The 18,590-nt window shown below is 43.3% G+C and overlaps 1 long non-coding RNA gene across 4 annotated transcripts; it reads left to right on the top strand.

The window, feature by feature from the left end:
* Positions 1 to 6,329: 6,329 nt before the first annotated feature.
* LOC132207997 (uncharacterized) lies at positions 6,330 to 18,386 on the top strand. Of its 4 annotated transcripts, none has more exons than XR_009444106.1 (3): positions 6,330 to 6,443; positions 6,579 to 7,534; positions 11,431 to 18,386. It is a non-coding gene; the product is annotated as an uncharacterized LOC132207997 (long non-coding RNA). The 4 variants fall into 4 exon arrangements; XR_009444108.1 differs by having other exon boundaries at positions 6,579 to 6,967; positions 7,393 to 18,386; XR_009444109.1 differs by having other exon boundaries at positions 6,579 to 6,622; positions 7,393 to 18,386.
* Positions 18,387 to 18,590: the final 204 nt, after the last annotated feature.

Below are 18,590 nucleotides of genomic sequence, written 5' to 3' on the forward strand. Positions count from 1 at the left end.
TCCTTGTCAATCCTCAGCCCTTTCACTACATCCTTCCTATAGCAGTGAGACCAGAACTGCACACCATTCAGTCATGACAGAATGGCACAATTCTGTTCGGATGCATTATGGTCTTGTGATCTGAACACTCAGCAAAACCAGCACAGTTTGAATTGGCATATTAAAATGGGAAATGGCATAGCAGCAAAGTAGTAGACTAATGGTCACTGTTTCAGGTCAATCTCTTCAGAATGAACATTTCCCATTCTGTCGAACATCCTCCCCACTCATCCACAATCACAGCCTGCCTGGACTGGCAATAAGCATTATCTTCTTTTGTGATTACACTTGTCAGGCAGGAGCAGACTTGGCAGCAGAGCTGGGCTGTAAAGCAACAATCAACTTTATTGAGACAGAGTCAGTAGAAGGTGATCTGCTGTCAGGCAAACTGCAGTGATAAATGCAGACAACAACTTACACTCAAACAGTTGTACTGTTCCTGTCAGTGGCTAAACAACAGTGTTAAAAGGACTTCTGATAGTTTTTGCAGCCTTGATCTTCAAAGTGTCTGTCTTGGGCCTTCATCTTCTGACTCTGGTTGGTCTCCACTGCACAGACACAGATCTATTTTATCCTTGTTCTTATCTGATTAACTCCCCACTGTGCCCAGTCACAGTTCATATAAGCAACACTGACCTTAGTCAACCTCGTGATCTTCTGCATATTTATGCCTGTGCTGTTTTCCTCTTAACTCAGGGCTGCTACATCTATAATCCTTTATTTCACCAGCACTTCTGTACTCACTGACAAAAGAACTGCAAGAGCTTTCTTTAACTGTTACCTACACAAAACAGTTTCAAATCTGACAAAGTCTCAGCATGTCTAACTTGGCATCTTTTTGAACTTTTACTTTTTATGTTTTGTTTATCTACTGTACTGCATGTCCATGAAGACCTCACCAACCTTTACAGATGCACCATAGAAAGCATCCTATCTGGGTGCATAATGGCCTGGTGCAACGACTGCTCAGCCCAAGGCCATAAGAAACTGCAGAAAGTTGTGTGCACAGCACGAATCATCACAGAAGCCAAACTCTTATCCAGAGAATACAAGGTGTAGAGCTGGATGAACACAGCAGGCCAAGCAGCATCATACGAGCAGGAAAGCTGACATTTCGGGTCTAGACCCTTCTTCAGAAATGGGGGAGGGAAAGGGCGTTCTGAAATAAATAGGGAGAGAGGGGGAGGCGGATTGAAGATGGATAGAGGAGATGATAGGTGGAGAGGAGACAGGTCAAAGAGGTGGGGATGGAGCCTGTAAAGGTGAGTATAGGTGGGGAGATAGGGAGGAGATAAGTCAGTCCAGGGAGGATGGACAGGGCAAGGGGGCAGGATGAGGTTAGTATGGAGGAGATGGGGGTGGGGCTTGAGGTGGGAGGAGGGGATAGGTGGGAGGAAGGACAGGTTAGGGAGGCAGGGACGAGTTGGGCTGGTTTTGGGATGCAGTGGAGGGTGGGGAGATTTTGAAGCTGGTGAAGTCCACATTGATACGTTTTGGGCTGCAGGGTTCCCAAGCGGAATATGAGTTGCTGTTCCTGCAACCTTCGGGTGGCATCGTTGTGGCACTGCGGGAGGCCCAGGATGGACATGTCGTCTGAGGAATGGGAGGGGGAGTTAAAATGGTTTGCAACTGGAAGGTGCAGTTGTAAAGTGCGAACCAAGCGTAAGTGTTCTGCAAAACAGTCCCTAAGCCTCCGCTTGGTTTCCCCAATGTAGAGGAGGCCACAACGGCAACAGCCTCCTATCCATGGACTTCATTTACACTTCTCTTTGCCGCAGAAAGGCTGCCAACATCATCAATGACCCGTCCCATCTCGGTAATGCTCTCATCCAACTTCTTCCATTGGGCAGAAGATTGAACACACCCATCAAGGGGTTCAAGAACAGCTTCTTCTCTGCCATTATTCGACTGATGAATGGACTCTGTAACTCCAAATAGTGTTGATCTTGCTTTGCACACCTCCTATGCAGGCATAACCTTGCATGCCTTGCTCTGTCTAAGCACACACTTTGATCTGTAAATCATTGTTTGCTATGATCTGCCTGCACCACTCTCAAAAACACTTCACTGTACTTCAGTACACGAGACAACATAAATCAAAATCAAAACATTCTAATGGCAATCGATGATAGCTTTCAATAATCTTCAAAGTCAATGTTGAAACTCATCTTGTTGCTGACTTCATAAAATTGCAGGATGAAACCAGTGCAAGAGTGACCTGGCCCTCCAGATCTGAGCATGGATAAGGGTTAGAAGTGGTTCTAAAAAGGCATTTCAGGTGACTATTCAAAAAGGAAACTGAAAATTTTGTCAAGTGTCCCAAACCCCCGGCCTGTCCAAATTTGTACAGACGCACACTTACTCAATTCCAGTTTGTACTCCACATGCTGCCTATTGCTTTGACCTGGTGCTCCTGTAAGTTTCAGCAAAGGTGCAGACAGTCTTCTCAAATCTTTGCTCTCATCGCTCAGATGCTTTTGGTCTTCACTCAGAGTTTCAGGGCACCACATGGTCCTGGAAAAGAATCCCACTTCTCCTTGTGCAGGGGCAGACAGAGTTATTGTGGGGCAAAGTGTTGTGATGGGAGATAGAGGTGGTATGTTAGGTGCTCCCTTGGTTTTGCAGTGAAAATAGTGAGAAGAGGAGAGCGTTTTATGTGACATTCCTTGCTCCCTGTCTCCTCTTCTGTAGCAGCATCCCAACAATACCATGACTCTGAGGTAGAGGCGATTACTGACATTTTGCAAGCCCATCGATACAAATATTGATCAGCCTGATTAAGGCATCAGAAATCTTCTGTACCTTTGTGGTCATGACTTGTAATGGATTGAGTGCAGAGTAATGCCTTAAGCTCCATGCGACATCCGTACTCTCTAATGACAGTCTCTGAAACCTTTGCCGTCATGAAGGCCATATGTGTTTTTTGCACTCCTGCAATTCCCCTTTCCAGATATTTTTCTGACCCACCCCACTTACAACACTCCAGGGTTAGAGCTGCTGACAACCCAAACTATGGAATTTCCTCCCTGAACCTCTCTCTTATTCTTTATGATACATCGTAAAATTGATATCTTTAATCGATGTTTTGCTCATCTGTGAAGCACCTCGAACATAGAACGTAGAACAATGCAGCACAGAACAGACCTTTCGGCCCTCGATGTTGCGCCGACTTGTGAACTAATCTAAGCCCCTTGCCCTATACTACCCCATCATTATCCATATGCTTATCCAAGGACTGTTTGAATGTCCCTAATGTGGCTGAGTTAACTACACTGGCAGGCAGGGTGTTCCATGCCCTTACCACTCTCTGAGTAAAGAACCTGCCTCTGACATCTGTCTTAAATCTAACACCCCTCAATTTGTAGCTATGTCCCCTTGTACAAGCTGAAGTCATCATCCTTGGAAAAAGGCTCTCACTGTCCACCCTATTTAATCCTCTGAACATCTTGTATGTCTCTATTAAATCCCCTCTTAGCCTCCTTCTCTCCAATGAGAGAACAGACCCAAGTCCCTCAGCCTTTCTTCATAGGGCCTACGCTCCAGACCAGGCAACATCCTGGTAAATCTCCTCTGCACCTTTTCCAATGCTTCCACATTCTTCCTGTAATGGGGCGACCAGAATTGCACGCAATATTCAAAACGAGGCCACACTAGCATTTTCTACAGTTGCAGCATGACATCATGGCTCCGGAACTCAGTCCCTCTACCAATAAAACCTAACACACCGTAAGCCTTCTTAACAGCACTATCAACCTGGGTGGCAACTTTCAGGGATCTTAGTACATGGGCACCAAGATCCTTCTGCACAGCCACACTACCAAGAATCTTTCCATTGACCCGGTATTCTGCCTTCCTATTATTCTTGCCAAAGTGAATCACCTCACATTTAATCCATATTAAACTCCATTTGCCACCTTCCAGCCCAATTCTGCAGTTTATCCAAGTCTCCCTGCAACCTGCAACATTCTTCCACACTGTCCACCACTCCACTGACTTTAGTGTCATCTGCAAATTTACTAACCCATCCACCTATGCCTGCGTCCAAGTCATCTATAAAAATGACAAACAGCAGTGGTCCCAAAACAAATCCTTGAGGCACACCACTAGTAACTGGACTCCAGGCTGAATATTTTCCATCAACCACCACTCGTTGCCTTCTTACGGAACGCCAGTTTCTAATCCAAACTGCTAATTCTCCCTCAATCCCGTGTCTCTGTATTCTCTTCAATAGCCTACCATGTGGAACCTTATCAAAGGCTTTACTGAAGTCCATGTACACCACGTCAACTGCCCTTCCCTCAGCCACATGCTTGGTCACCTTCTCAAAAAACTCAATGAGTTTTGGGAGTCACAACCTGCCCTTGACGAATCCATGCTGACTATCTCCAATCAAATTGTTGCTTGCTAGATGATAATAAATCCTATCTCTTATAATCCTTCCCAAAATGTTTCCTACAACAGATGTAAGGCTCACACGTCTATAATTACCTGGGTCAGCCCCACTGCCCTTCTTGAACAAGGGCACAACATTTGCAATCCTCCAGACCTCTGGTACTGAACCTGTAGATAATGAGGACTCAAAGATCAAGGCCAAAGACTCTGCCACCTCCTATCTGGCTTCGCAGACAATCCTCGGAAAAATCCCATCTGGCCCAGGGGATTTACGAACTTCACACCTTCTAGAATTGATCACACCTCCTCCTTACTAACCTTAATCCTTTCAATTCTAGTAGCCCGTAACTCAGTCACCTCCTCTACAATATTCTCCTGTTCCTCAGTGAAAACAGATGAGAAATAAGCATTTAGCACCTCTCCAATCTCCACAGGGTCCACACACAACTTCCCACTTCTGTCTTTGACTGGCCCTATTCCTACCCGAGACATCGTATTATTCTTCACATACCTATAGAACGCTTTAGGGTTCTCCTTTATTCTACCTGCCAATGTCTGCTCATGTCCCTTCCTTGCTCTTCTTAACTCTCTCTTTAAATCCTTACTAGCTCATCTGTAACTCTCCATCGCCTCATCTGAATCATCTTGTCTCATCGTCACATATGCCTCCCTCTTCTGCTTAACAAGAGATACAATTTCTTTTGTAAACCACAGTTCCCTTACCTTATCGCTCCCTCCCTGCCTGACAGGGACATACTTATTAAGGACAGCAATATCTGTTCCATAAACCAGCTCCACATTTTGATTGTCCCCATCCCTTGCATTTTGCTAACCCATTCTATGCCTCCTAAATCTTGCCTAATCACATTATAATTGCCCTTCCCCCATCTATAACTCTTGCCCTGTGGCATATTCCTAACCCTTTCCATTGCTACAGTAAACATAACCAAATTATGGTCACTCTGTCCAAAGTGCTCACCTACCACTAAATCAAACACCTGGCCTGGTTCATTACCAAGTACCAGATCCAGTGTGGCCTCCCCTCTCGTCGGCCCTTCGACATACCGAGTCAGGAAACCCTCCTGCACACATTGGACAAAAACTGATGCATCCGACATACTAGAGTTATAGCATTTCCATTCAATGTTAGGGAAGTTAATAGCTGCCATAATGACCACCCTGTTCTTTTCACTCCTGCCCAGAATCATTTTGCCAATCCACTCTTCCACATCCCTGGAACTTTGCAGGGGCCTATAAAAAACTCCCAGCAGTGCGACCTCTCCTCTCCTGTTTCTGCTCTCAGCCCATACCACCTCATCAAAAGTTCTTTCAGCCACCGTTGTACTGTCCTTGGCTAACAAAGCCACACCTCACCCTCTTTTACCATCTTCCCTGACCTTAATGAAAGATCTAAACCCTGGAACTTGCAACATCCATTCCTGACCCTGCTCTATCCAAGTCTCTGAAACAGCCAAAACATCGAGGAAAATGACAGAGTAAAAGTTTCCATAAAATACAAGCTGTTTTGCCGTACATTAGGAGAATCAGGAATGGCCCTTTTTTTCCCCATCTCGGGATGAACCCTCACCATCACTCACAGAGCTAATGAACAGCAGGAAAAATCTTCACCACTGACGACCTGCACTCACCTATCACCTTCCCACCTACCTTCCCCAGCCCCCACTCTGTTTATGTTTCAGTTCCCGTCCCCTCCCCCATTTCTGAAGAAGGGTCCTGAACCATCAACTTTCCTGCTCCTCTGATGGTGCCTGGCTCGCTGTGTTCCTCCAGCTCCACACTGTCATCTGTGACTCCAACACCTGCAGCTATTGCTATCTCCCTGTGAGCGATGTCAGCTTTGGTTCAATCGGAGCACGGGGCGGGGCCAATGGAAGCGGCCTACCCTCCAGCCAATCAGAGCGAGTGAGATGTTTGTCTGTGTGAAAATCATGTGATCGCCTCTGTCCGCGGGCGCAATATCTCTGCGAATGAGGGTTAGCTGCTTTCGGAAGGTACAGTACACGGGATAAAAAGGAAAGCTGCAAAAAAACGGGAGGGAAATACTTTCGGTATTGACTGAGAGGCTTTATTAGCCGTTGATGCATGTCAGAAAACAAATTTTAACATGCCGGCCCCGTTTTTTGCAGCAAACGGAAAAACTGCTACGGACCTGAGGCTGCGATAGGCAGAGGTAATTGCCACCATCTTTATTAGGGGCAGTGATCTTCGGGACTCATGCCGGATCGCCATATTTATAGGTGGCAACCTGCAGTGGAACGCAAGCGCAGCCTTTCTTGCTTGGGAGGGGAGATTAAGACAAGAGAAATGTTTGTTTTTGTTTTTGTTTTTCTGGACTTCTTTCCCAGACTGTGAGACACGGCGTGTATTTCCTGGGAAGGACCTTTGACGCTGGCGGAGTACTGGCTTCAGGCAGTATAAATTGCTGCAAGTTATCCGTTAGATATTTAATGGAGGAGAAATGCCGAAAACGTGTTCAGAACTGCATGTTCAAAAACAAAGTTGCTGGAAAAGCTCAGTAGGTTTGGTAGCATCTGTGAAAGGAAAAAAAATAACGTTTCGGATCCGCTAATCCTTGCTTAGAACTTCATGTTACCTGTTGCACTCTCACTGTAGGAAGTCCTGCTTTAAATATTATGATCTATTAAAGCATATCCGTTTGCCCAGTATTCATATGATTGGGATCAAATCACTGAAAGTGCTCTGAGTCCCCTTGTGCTCCCTCGTCAAATTTATTAATGTCTGACTTCCTCAGTCTGTAATAATGGGTGTATTTTACCTCTGCATCTTTCTGTGTGGGGGAGCAGGGTGCTTTTAAGAGGAGGATTTATACATAACTAACAGAAACCAAGAGAAATGTTTGCCTTTTCCAGACAATCTTGTGTTTTCTGGATTTCTGTCCAGGCCTGACCGTTATTTGTCTCTTGTGGATTTGCTTTACAGGATATTTATTGAGAATAATTTGCAAACCAGGATCCCAATGCAAGTTCTCCATTAAGCGGAGTGATCAGGATCTGAGTATCATTGACACTTAACAGTGAAAGGAAAGAGGTTTAACCATTCTATGCATGGGAGAATACTCCTGGTAAGTTTGTAACTTGAAAGCAGGATATTCAAATTTTTGGTTTGATCACCTCTGGGATAAGTGTTCAGTTCTATACCCTGCAGCTGAGAAAGGAGATATTGGCCTGAGAGGGGTAGATTTGTCCAAACAACACCTCGTCTCTTTGAAAGAACTGTCATATTTAGTCCCAATCGCCCACTTCATGATTTTAGTCTATACATTTTTCATTCTTGAATACCTGCAAACTTCCTTTTAAAATTCCTGATGGGCACAAATTCCAGCACCCCTCCAGGTGGAATCTTCCATTTCCTGACAACTCCATTGATCCTGAAACTGCTGAAGTCTGTGTTGATTCCTGAGGTTTATAAATTACTGCATTTAACGTGAAGATGCTGTTCCCTGAGCTTCCATTGAGCTGCATTGAAACAGTATGGGAGGCTGAGATCAGAGTGGGTGTGAGCATACAATGAAAATGAAAAGGCTGCACTGTGAGTGCTGCTTGGCTAAATGAGAGTGCTTTGGAGTTGGGTGAAACAGAAAGTGAAACTGAAAGATTGAGTGTGATGCTCAGTCTCAGTTTGGGCAGTTCAGAAAGTCTCTCAGTCCTAATGGAAACAGCCAATTGATATTTGATACTGTAAAGAATTTTCTTACAGTTTTTAAAGTATATATTAGCTTAAATAAAGTTAGGGGCTTTAGGTTTATAATAGTAATGTTTGAAATGAAGGGGGAGGACCTAGCTTAATTAAATTCTTTTTAAGGCAGAAACTGGCTTAATCTGGAGAGAAGTCAAAACAGAAGACATCACACCTGTGATGTGCTCCTCTTGCACAATAGAACATAGGCTCTTGATGTTGTGTCGACCTGTGAAACCACACTGAAGCCCATTTAACCCACACTATTCCATTATCATCCATATGTTTATCCAAAGACCACTTAAATGCCCTTAAACTTGGCGAGTCTACTACTGTTGCAGGCAGGGCATTGCACGCCCTTATTACCCTGAGTAAAGAACCTACCTCTGACATCTGTCCGATATCTATGACCCGTCAATCTAAAGCTATATCCCCTCGTGCTAGCCAGCTCCATCTGAGGAAAAAGGACCTCAGTGTCCACCCTATCTAATCCTCATATCATCTTGTATGTCTCTATTAGGTCACCTCTGAACCTTCTTCTCTCTGACGAAAACAGCCTAAAGTCCCTCAACCTTTCCTCATAAGACCTTCCCTCGATACCAGGCAACATTCTGGTAAATCTCCTGTGCACCCATTCCAATGCTTGCACATCCTTCGTGCAATGCGGTGACCAGAACTCCGAGTGCGGCCGCACCAGAGTTTCGTACCGCTGCAATATGACCTCATGGTTCTGAAACGCAATCCCTCTATCAGTAAAAACGAACACATTGTACACCTTCTTAACAACCCTATCAACTTGTGGAAACTTTCAGGGATCTATGTACATGGACACCGAGATCTCTTTGCTCATCCACACTATCAAGAATCTTACCATTAGCCCAGTACTCTGTATTCCTGTTACTCCTTCCAATGTGAATCACCTCACAGTTTTCCGCATTAAACTCTGGGACATTACCAGTGTCCCTATTGGCTATTTGTGCAGGAAGTGTGTCCATCTGCAGCTACTGGTTAACTGCTTTTCAGAGCTTGAGCTGTGGGTGCAGTCAGTATGGAGCATCCATGGTAACTGAGAAGGTTGTGGTCGCATTCTCAACAGACTGGTCACGCAGCAGGTGAAGATTACACAGACAGCAAGGGAATGGGTGACTATCAGACAAGTAAAAGGCTCAGAAAGGAAGTGCTGGAGTCATCTCCCTCAAATAGATATACTGTTTTGGGTACTGTTCAGTTGGGGGGGAGAGAGGTGGGGGATGTTGGGGTGGCCACTCGGGAAGCAGCATCAGTCGGGTTCATGGCACTCGGAGTAACTCCGCTGCATAGAAGGGGAGGGAAACGATAAATATGACTGTAGAGACAGGGGATTCAATAGTAAGGGATAGAGAGAGACATGAATCCAGGATGGTATGTTGCCTCCCTGGTGCCAGGATTAGCGATGACACGGAGCAGCTTCAGGACATTCTGGAGTGGGAGGGTGAACATCCGATTGTACCAGTGACATAGGAAAACCAAGGGAGGAGGACCTGAAAGCTGAAGATAGGAAGTTAAGAGATACACTAAAATACGAGATCTCAAATGTAGTATTGTCAAGCTTACACCCAGTGCCACATTGTTGTCGGGAGAAGTTTGTGTTGTGTTCAGTTGTACAAGTGACCTTTATTCAGAGCTCTGTTACCGCATGTGTGGGAGAGGCCAGAGTCCACTCCAAACCTGGCTTTCACATGAGGCCTAATTCCCCTCTTAAATACAGCTCAGATTGGAAGAGTGGACAGTGACACTCAAACTTTCCCTGGCTGATTGTGATATTTTTATTCCATTCGCTAGGTGTTATTTACATGCAATATTGTTGTCATTGTTAGCCACACACCCCAAATCAATATACCCAATCCAGTAAGCAAACCATTTTCCTAGGATGGTGACGGCGAGTACGAGGGGGCATAGCTTTAAATTGAGGGGTGAAAGATATAGGACAGATGCCAGAGGTAGTTTCTTTACTCAGAGAGTAGTAAGGGAATGGAACGCTTTGCCTGCAACGGTAGTAGATTTGCCAACTTTAGGTACATTTAGGGTGTCATTGGACAAGCATATGGACGTACATGGAATAGTGTAGGTTAGACGGGCTTGAGATCGGTATGACAGGTCGGCACAACATCAAGGGCCGAAGGGCCTGTACTGTGCTGTAATGTTCTATGTCGTATGTTCAAACAATCGTGGACAACACTATGTTCAGTCCTAAACCCTTCTATAATCTCCTGAGGTTAGCTCGAAAACTACTTCGTCTGTCTTTGGGACCTTACAATGCTTTTGACAGTTATATTCCTCCTCAGACATTTGCCAGCTGCACCACATTTTTTTGCCAAAAACCAAAATGGTATCTTATCACTAAGAACTTTTCCAAATTCTCTACTAACTGTAGTGTGGATTGTTAGGAATTGTGATTAAGTCTTTTAAACTCAACTCTGATATAAAGTGACTACAATTTGTAATACAGTTGACAAATTGTGGAAAAATCCCTCTCTTACTTCAGCTTAAAAGATCAAACAGTGTTTCTGACTTGCTGCTGCAGTTTACAATCCCAACGATTTGCATTCTGTAAATGATTTTTAAACTGAAGTTTCATTTTCTACTCTAAGCGCTTTCCATTATTACTTTCTTGTTTTAATAAAAAGCATCTATTCCAGTTCCACTGAGTGTGAAATTCAGTCACTTTAGAGCTTTACCAAGCCATGAAACAAAATTTGTTCAGATTTCACAAATAACTAAGGCACTAACCATATCTTCATTTCGGATTTTGTAATCTATCTTTGTCACTCTTCCCTTGATCTTTGGATGTAAGAATTTATTCAAATTATCCGTATCGACATTTCAATTGTTTTATCTCTCTGCAGCCCTGACTTCTCTCTTTATAATCTTCCTTTGCCCCTTCCTATGTTGTTGGTCTTTTCGAGGTTGTGTTTACACCATTTATTGCTTTTCCTTCCATAATGATACAGTGAGCTGCTTTTATTGCTGACAAACATTTGCTCTAGGAATTCAGCTAACCCTTTCACGTTAATTGGTTGTTTGCATTTCTGGTTACAATTACCTAAACAGTTCAGAATGCTGTAGGATCAGACTTTTGCTTCTACTTTTTATTAAGTAACAAACTTGTGATTGTGGCTGAACCAGGCCTTTAAAAACTGCCTCTTGTTAAAATGCTTATGTGTTTTGAACTGTCTGTTTACAGAAACCCAAGTAAATTCCCTAATGTTCCTTCTCAACAGGACTCTTTTATACCCCCCACAGGACCTTTTGTGATCTAATCCCGTAACAGTGTGAGCTGCTACAATGCACGTGCTAGTAAAAGCATAAGAGGACAGATGAGATGAGTGCATGGCTGGAGCTATAACTTAAAAGGTTTGGATTCCTGAGGCATTGAGACTGTTTGTTTGTTTCTGGGGAAGGTGGGACATGCACAAGCTTGAACAATTGTCCTGGGCAGAGCTGGGACAGATATTCTTGTTGATGCTTTTGCTAGTTCCACTGGTGAGGATTTAAACTCGTATGACAGGGGAATGGGAACCCAAGTATAGCTTTAGCAGTAAAAGACTCAAATCAGCAAATGGGATTTGAAATTAGTTCATGATGTTGTCGGTGGCTGAAAGATTAAAAGAAAGAAGGATTAATCAAGATCAAATCTCTTTTCATACATCAGTCCTGTGATCCCAGGAATTGGCCTGGTGAACCTTCTTTCCGATCATTCAGTAGCCAGGCCATCCTTCCTCTGGAAAGGAGAACAAAGGTGCACACGACTCCAGGTGTGGTCTCACCAAGGCCCTTATAGAAAGATATCCCTCTTCCTGTACTCGAATCCTCTCACAATGAAGGCCGAAATATCATTTGCATTCTTCACTACTTGCTGCTGCCTGTTTCCGAAAAGAGAATAGGAGAGAAACACGGAACTAAATGGGGTCAGACACTCGGGTAACATTGTGTTCAACAATGTCCCCATTGTATCGGTGCTGGCCACCAAGCACCTATTGAAGCTAGGCCCGTTTTCTGGCACTCGGTGTGTAACCTGTATTTTGGTGCAGTGGATGATCATCTCAACACTTCTTCAAGATTGCAATGGTTCCTGCATCTATCACCATTTCAGATGCTGCCAGATCTGCTGAGTATCTCTATCATTTTCTGTTTTTATTTCAGATTTCAGGTATTTTTCTGCATCTTAGTCCTTCAGAAGGATCAGAGGGTATGGAGAGAAAACAGGAATTGGATTCATTTTCAGATGAATAAAATGCCTGCCCTTCATGTCTGTCCAAACTCTATCTCTTTTTGTAGTTTTGGGCAAACGCTGACTGTTTCCCTTCCCTGAAGGACATTTAATGAACCAGTTCAGTTTTACTGATAATCCAGCAGTGCCCCTCAGTGTTGCATCCACAATTGATCAGATTAATTTCTGAGTTTGACAATCTTTGTGTGTGTTCTTCTGGTTTCTCTCTCTCTCTCTACTTTTTTTTTCTTCAGTTTGAAATTGTGATTGCATTCAGAGAAATCAAACAAAACCACATCCAGATCTGACACTCAATCTGTTTGTCGTAACCTAATTATCTCAGGATTTTGAACATTAAAGGAAGAAGCACTGTTCACACCAGGGAGAAATGCGTATTGTCTGTGTGTCGAAGATTCTGTGAAGATTCATCTGAAATGCCCAAACACCAGCACGGTCACACTGGGGAGAGACTGTGGAAATGTGGGGATTGTGGGAAGGGATTTATTTACCCATCCCAGCTGGAAATGCACCAACGCAGTCACACTGGGGAGAAACTGTTCATTTGCTCTGATTGTGGGCTGGGATTCACTCAGTCAAGCAACCTGCTGAAACACCAACGAGTTCACAGTGGGGAGAGACTGTTCACATGTTCCGAGTATGGGAAGGGATTTGCTCACTCAACCAACCTGCTGAGACACCAGCGAGTTCACTCTGGGGACAGACCATTCACTTGTTCTATGTGTGGAAAGGGATTCACTCAATCATCCCAACTGTTAACACACCAGCAAGTTCACCACAACCACATTTGAAGGATTTTGCCCTTAAATCAAGGAATGAACTTTGATCTTTGGGCTGTTTGTACTGGTGTCATTAGTCCCTGCTCAAAACTTGATCTTCTCTTGGGAAATAAGGTAGGGCAGGTGACTGAGGGGTCAGCAGGGGGGACAATATTTTGGGGCCTATGATTATATCTCTATTAGTTTTAAAATAATTATGGAAAAGGATAGACTTTGGTCGAAGAGTCAAAGTTTTAAATGAGGCCAATTTTGACACTACTATGCTTCTTAAAAGCACAGTAAGACCGCCTATGTGTGGGAATGCACGAGATGGGTGAGATACAAAAAAGTATTTTACATCAGTATTTACTGTGATAAAGGATACAAAAGCTAAAGAACTTCGAGAAATGAATGTGTATCTTGAAAAGCTCCATGTTGTAGAGGAGGTGGTGCTGGATGCCATACAGAGCATAAAGGTGGATAAATCCCCAGGACCTCTTCAGGTGTATTCTCGAACTTTGCGGGAAGCTAAGCTTGCGATTGGGCCCCTTGCTCAGATATTTGCACCATTGACAGTCATAGGTGAGCTGTTACACTGGAGGTTGGCTAATCTGGTGCCATTGTTTAAGAAAGGTGGTAACATAAAACCAGGGAACAATAAACTTTTAGTGAGCCTGACGTCAGTTGTGGGTAAGTTGTTGGAGGGAATTCTGAGGGATAGGATTAACATATATTTGGAAAGCGTGGACTGAATGGGGAATAGTTGACATGGCTTTGTCCATAGGAAATTATGCCTTACTAACTTGATTGAGTTTTTTTGAAGAAGTTAGAAACAAGATTGATGGCAGACCGGTGGATGTTTTCGATATTCCTCATGGTCGACTGATTAACAAGGTTAGATCACATGGAATCCAGGGAGAGCTGGCCATTTGGAAAGGCCTTTGACCTGCAGTATGCTGCAAGGATTGGTACTTAGTAACTATAACTCCTACATTCACATCCAAATCATCTTTATAAATGACACACCACTGGTCACAGGCCTCCAGTCGACAAAGCAACCCTCCACCAGCACTCCGTCTTCTACCTTCAAGTCAGATCTGTTTCCAAATGACTGGTTCTCTCTGTATTCCATGTGATCTGACCTTGCTAATCAGTCTACTATGAGGAACCTTGTCAAACGCCTTAGTGACATCCATATAGAACACATCCACCTCTTTGCGCTACTCAATCCTCTTTGTTCCTGCATCAAAAAAAATCAAGTCAGTGAGACATGATTTCCCACACACACAGCCATGTTGATTATCCCTAATCAGTCCTTCCCTTTCCAAATATTTCAAGTACTATCCCTCAGGATTCCTAGAACGACTTTCCCACCACTAATATCAGGCTCACTGGCCTATAGTTCCCTGGCTTTTCCTTACCACCTTTCTTAAATAGTGGCACCACATTAGCCAACTTCTGGTCCCTCACCTGTGACTATCGATGATACAAATATCTCAGCAAGGGGCCCAGCAATCACTTGCCTAGCTTCCCTCCGAGTTCTCGGATACACCTGATCAGGTCCCAGGAACTTATCCACTTTTATACGTTTTAAGCATCACTACCTCTGTAATATGGATAATTTTCAAGATGTTGCTATTTATTTCCCCACAGTCCATATCTTCCATATCCTTTTCTGTAGTAAATACTGATGCATAATACTTGTTTTATTATATTCCCCATTTCTTGCAATTCCACACATAGGAGGCATTGCTGCTTTTTAAGGGGCCCTGTCTCTCCATCGTTATCCTTTTTGTTCTTAATCTATTTGTAGAATCCCACTGGATTTTCCTTAATACTATTTGCCTAAGTTACCTCATGTTCCCTTTTTGCCCTACTAATTTCCCTCTTAAGTATACTATTGTCATTATACTCTTGTAAGCATTCACTCGATCTCTGCTGTCTATACCTGACATGTCCTTCCTCGTTTTTCTTGACCAAAACCTTGATTTCTCTCGTCATCCAGAATTCCCTATACCTACCAGCATTGTCCTTCACCCGAACAGGAGTATACTGTCCCTGAACTCTCGTTATCTCTTTTTTTTTGAAGGCTTCCCACTTTCTAACTTTCTGTTTTACCTGCGAACATCTGCCCCAATCAACTTTTGAAAGCTCTTGTGTAATACCATTAAAATTGGCCTTCCTCCAATATAGAGCTTTAACTTTCAGATCCGGTCTACTCTTTTCCATCACTATTTTAAAACTAATAGAATTATGGTCACTGGCCCCAAAGTCCTCCCCTGCTGATACCCTAGTCACCTGTCCTGCTTTATTTGCCAACAGCAGGTCAAGTTTTGCACCTTCTGTAGTCGGTACATCACATACTGAATCAGAACATTTTCCTCTACACTCTCAGCAAACTCCGCTCCATCCAAGCCTTTTAGACCATGGAATTCCCAGTCTGTTTGGAAAGTTAAAATCCCTTCCATCACCACCCTGTTATTCTTCCAGATAACTTCTTTCAAAATTATTTGTCAGATTCCTGCTGACTAATGGGGGTGGCTATAGTATAATCCCAATAAGGTGATCATCCCTTTCTTATTTCTCAGTTCCACCCAAATAACTTCCCTGGATGTATTCTCAGATATATCCTGCCTAAGTAACGCCGTAATGTTATCCTTGCTCAAAAATGCCACTTTTCCCTCCTCTCTTGCTTTGCTTCCCCCTCCCCCTTCGACTTTCTATCCTTTCTATAGGAACTATATCTTAGAACATTAAGCTGGCAGCCCTGTCCACCTCTGAGCCTTGCCTCTGTAATTGCAATGATAACCCAGTTTCATGTTTCCAATCTTGCCCTGAGTTCCTCTGCCTTAGCTGTTAGGCCTCTGGCATTGAAATAAATGGCGTTTAATTTATTAGTCCTTTCGCATTAATCTCAATAACAAATACGTAACTGTAGAGTAGGTTTTGAAAATGATAACGTTTTATTGCTGTAGATCAACACATTCACACTGGGTAAAGACAATCCACCCGCAGTGTGTGAAAAGGGATTCCCTAGTTCATTAGGACGGGTTTTCATAGAATTCGGAGTATTCCTACAGTATGGAAACAGGCCCTTCGGCCCAAGAATTCCACACAAAACCTCAGAGCATCCCACCCAGACACATCTCCCCGTAGCCCACCTAATGTACGCATCACTGAACACTCTGGGCAATTTAGCTTGGCGAATCCACTAACCAGCACGTGGGAGGAAACCAGAGCACCTAGAGGAAACCCACGCAGCCACAGGGAGAATATGCCAACAACCACACACTCGGTTGCCCAAGGGTGGAATCAAATCCAGGTCCCTGGCACTGTGAGGCAGCAGTGCTAACCGCTGAGCCACTGTGGTTAAACACCAATGAGTTCCCAAGAATCTGTAGGAATTTTTGTTGCTCGTATTATCTGTATTCAAGTCATGTTATCTGGGCTTGTTTCTCATGATGTTTGAAAACACCACATGTCTGGTTACCTTGTTGGGAGAAAAAATGATATAAATTTTATTAAAACTACTGTGCATTGGATCTTTATCTCAAAAGCAGACTAATTTATTTTGAAAGGGGAGATGGAGAGCCTATCTCCTCTATCCTCACCTCCAACAAGTGCGAGGAACCTGTGGTTTTTATTTTTCACTCAATGACAGTCAGTACATTTCATATGAGCAACTGGGAACCGAGTCATCCCAAAATGCTTGAAACTTAGTGTACTAATGGTACACTATTACAATAATAACCATTACAATTCTTTTCTGAACCTTTTGAAGTTTTACAACATCCGTCCTTCAGCAGGAAGAGTAGAATTACACACAGCGGTTACACCTAAACTGGAATGGGAACTGCATCCTTGTGGGAGCTGGGGATGGGTTTCCAGTACTGTTGGGGGTCATGTAAAAAGTTTAGCAGTGGGCTGAAATCCAGAGAATGTTCAAAAATAATAATGGCCAAAAAGAGAAGAAACAAGAGAGTCTGGAAGGCATTGTCATTGGGCAATTAAGATATAAGAGAGTTTGCCACGGGTGAATGGTATTTAATGCTTGGAGTCAGATGAATAAGGCAGATGATTTGAGGATACAAATTAGTGGGGTCATAAAGCCATTGCTGTCACTTGGACATGGTTAGCAGCTCAGTATTCCAGGATACAGGGCCTTCATGCAAGGCAGTGGAGGTGGTAAAGGAGGAGGAAATATTGTTATTTTGCTTCAGGAATCTATATAGCAATAAGGACAGGTGACATTTTTGAAAACCCCTTTAAATAAATAAGGAGACAGATTTTGAGAAAGTGTAGAAGTAGCAGGATTATGGTAGCAGAGACTTTCAACTTCCTCAACATTAATGGAGTCGTCATAATGTGAAGGATTTATCAGAATTTTTAAAATACATCCAGGAGAGCATTTTTTCAGCCACTAAGTAGAAGTCCCAACAAGGAAGGGGAAGGTCCTGGACTTGACTTTAGGTTACAAAGTTGAGCAAGTGGTTGAAGTTTCAGTGGGATAGCATTTTGCAGGTAGTTATTATAACTATTCGATTCAGGATTTGTGTGAAAAAGGACAAGGATGGGTCTAAAGTCCTAAACTGATGCTGAAGTTATGAAGAAAGTAAATGGAATTTTGGCCTTAACTGCGAGGTGTTAGTGTTTTGAGGATCGGGACATCTTGTAACAACTGTATTGGATGTTGGTGAAGCCATATTGGTTTAGCTACTCGTATTTAAGAAAGGATATGCTGGCGTTGAATGCGGTGCAAAAGAGATTCGCTAAGCTGATTCATGGGATGTAAGGGTCATCAAGAATAGCTGGAGGAAGGGAATTTGCAAAGGGAAAATACTAAATAAACAGGTGGTGCCCAGTGTTGGGCTCATACTCACAACTCTGCACTTAAACAGCGTATGTTCCAACAACTGAGTTAACTTGGCCTTCCACAGTCAATGTTCAAATCCTGCTTTATAAGGTGACAAATGGGTTTTTCACTGACGCCGCTGCAGTCCAAGGAAGTAAAAGGTAACTGCTTTAGAAAATCCCAAGGTTCCAATGTATTCTTCTCATTCACATTGCAATCCATTTTCAGTACTTGCTCCAGGATTTAACATTCAAAATTAATTTCGTGATGTTGTTGCCCTCATCTTTAAGTGCCCTGTATAACTCCAGTCACTCGGTCGAATGGTGAAAAAGTCTGTTTCAATAAACCAATTTTTTTCAGCTACAGTCTAAGAAATGTTCCTTTATTTGCTGAATCTCACACAACATTTTCTTTCTTCTGTGTGTCAACAACTTTTGCCAATTCTCATGTTACGGACTACATTTTCAGAATCTTTTTAACCAGAGGTTTCTGGTGCAGTTGTAAGACTTCATATTAAATGGTACAAAAAACCAAACGGGCTTAAAAGATGAGAAAGGAAATACAT

The sequence above is a fragment of the Stegostoma tigrinum genome, unplaced genomic scaffold (assembly GCF_030684315.1).
Source record: "Stegostoma tigrinum isolate sSteTig4 unplaced genomic scaffold, sSteTig4.hap1 scaffold_240, whole genome shotgun sequence".
Classification (NCBI taxonomy): domain Eukaryota; kingdom Metazoa; phylum Chordata; class Chondrichthyes; order Orectolobiformes; family Stegostomatidae; genus Stegostoma; species Stegostoma tigrinum.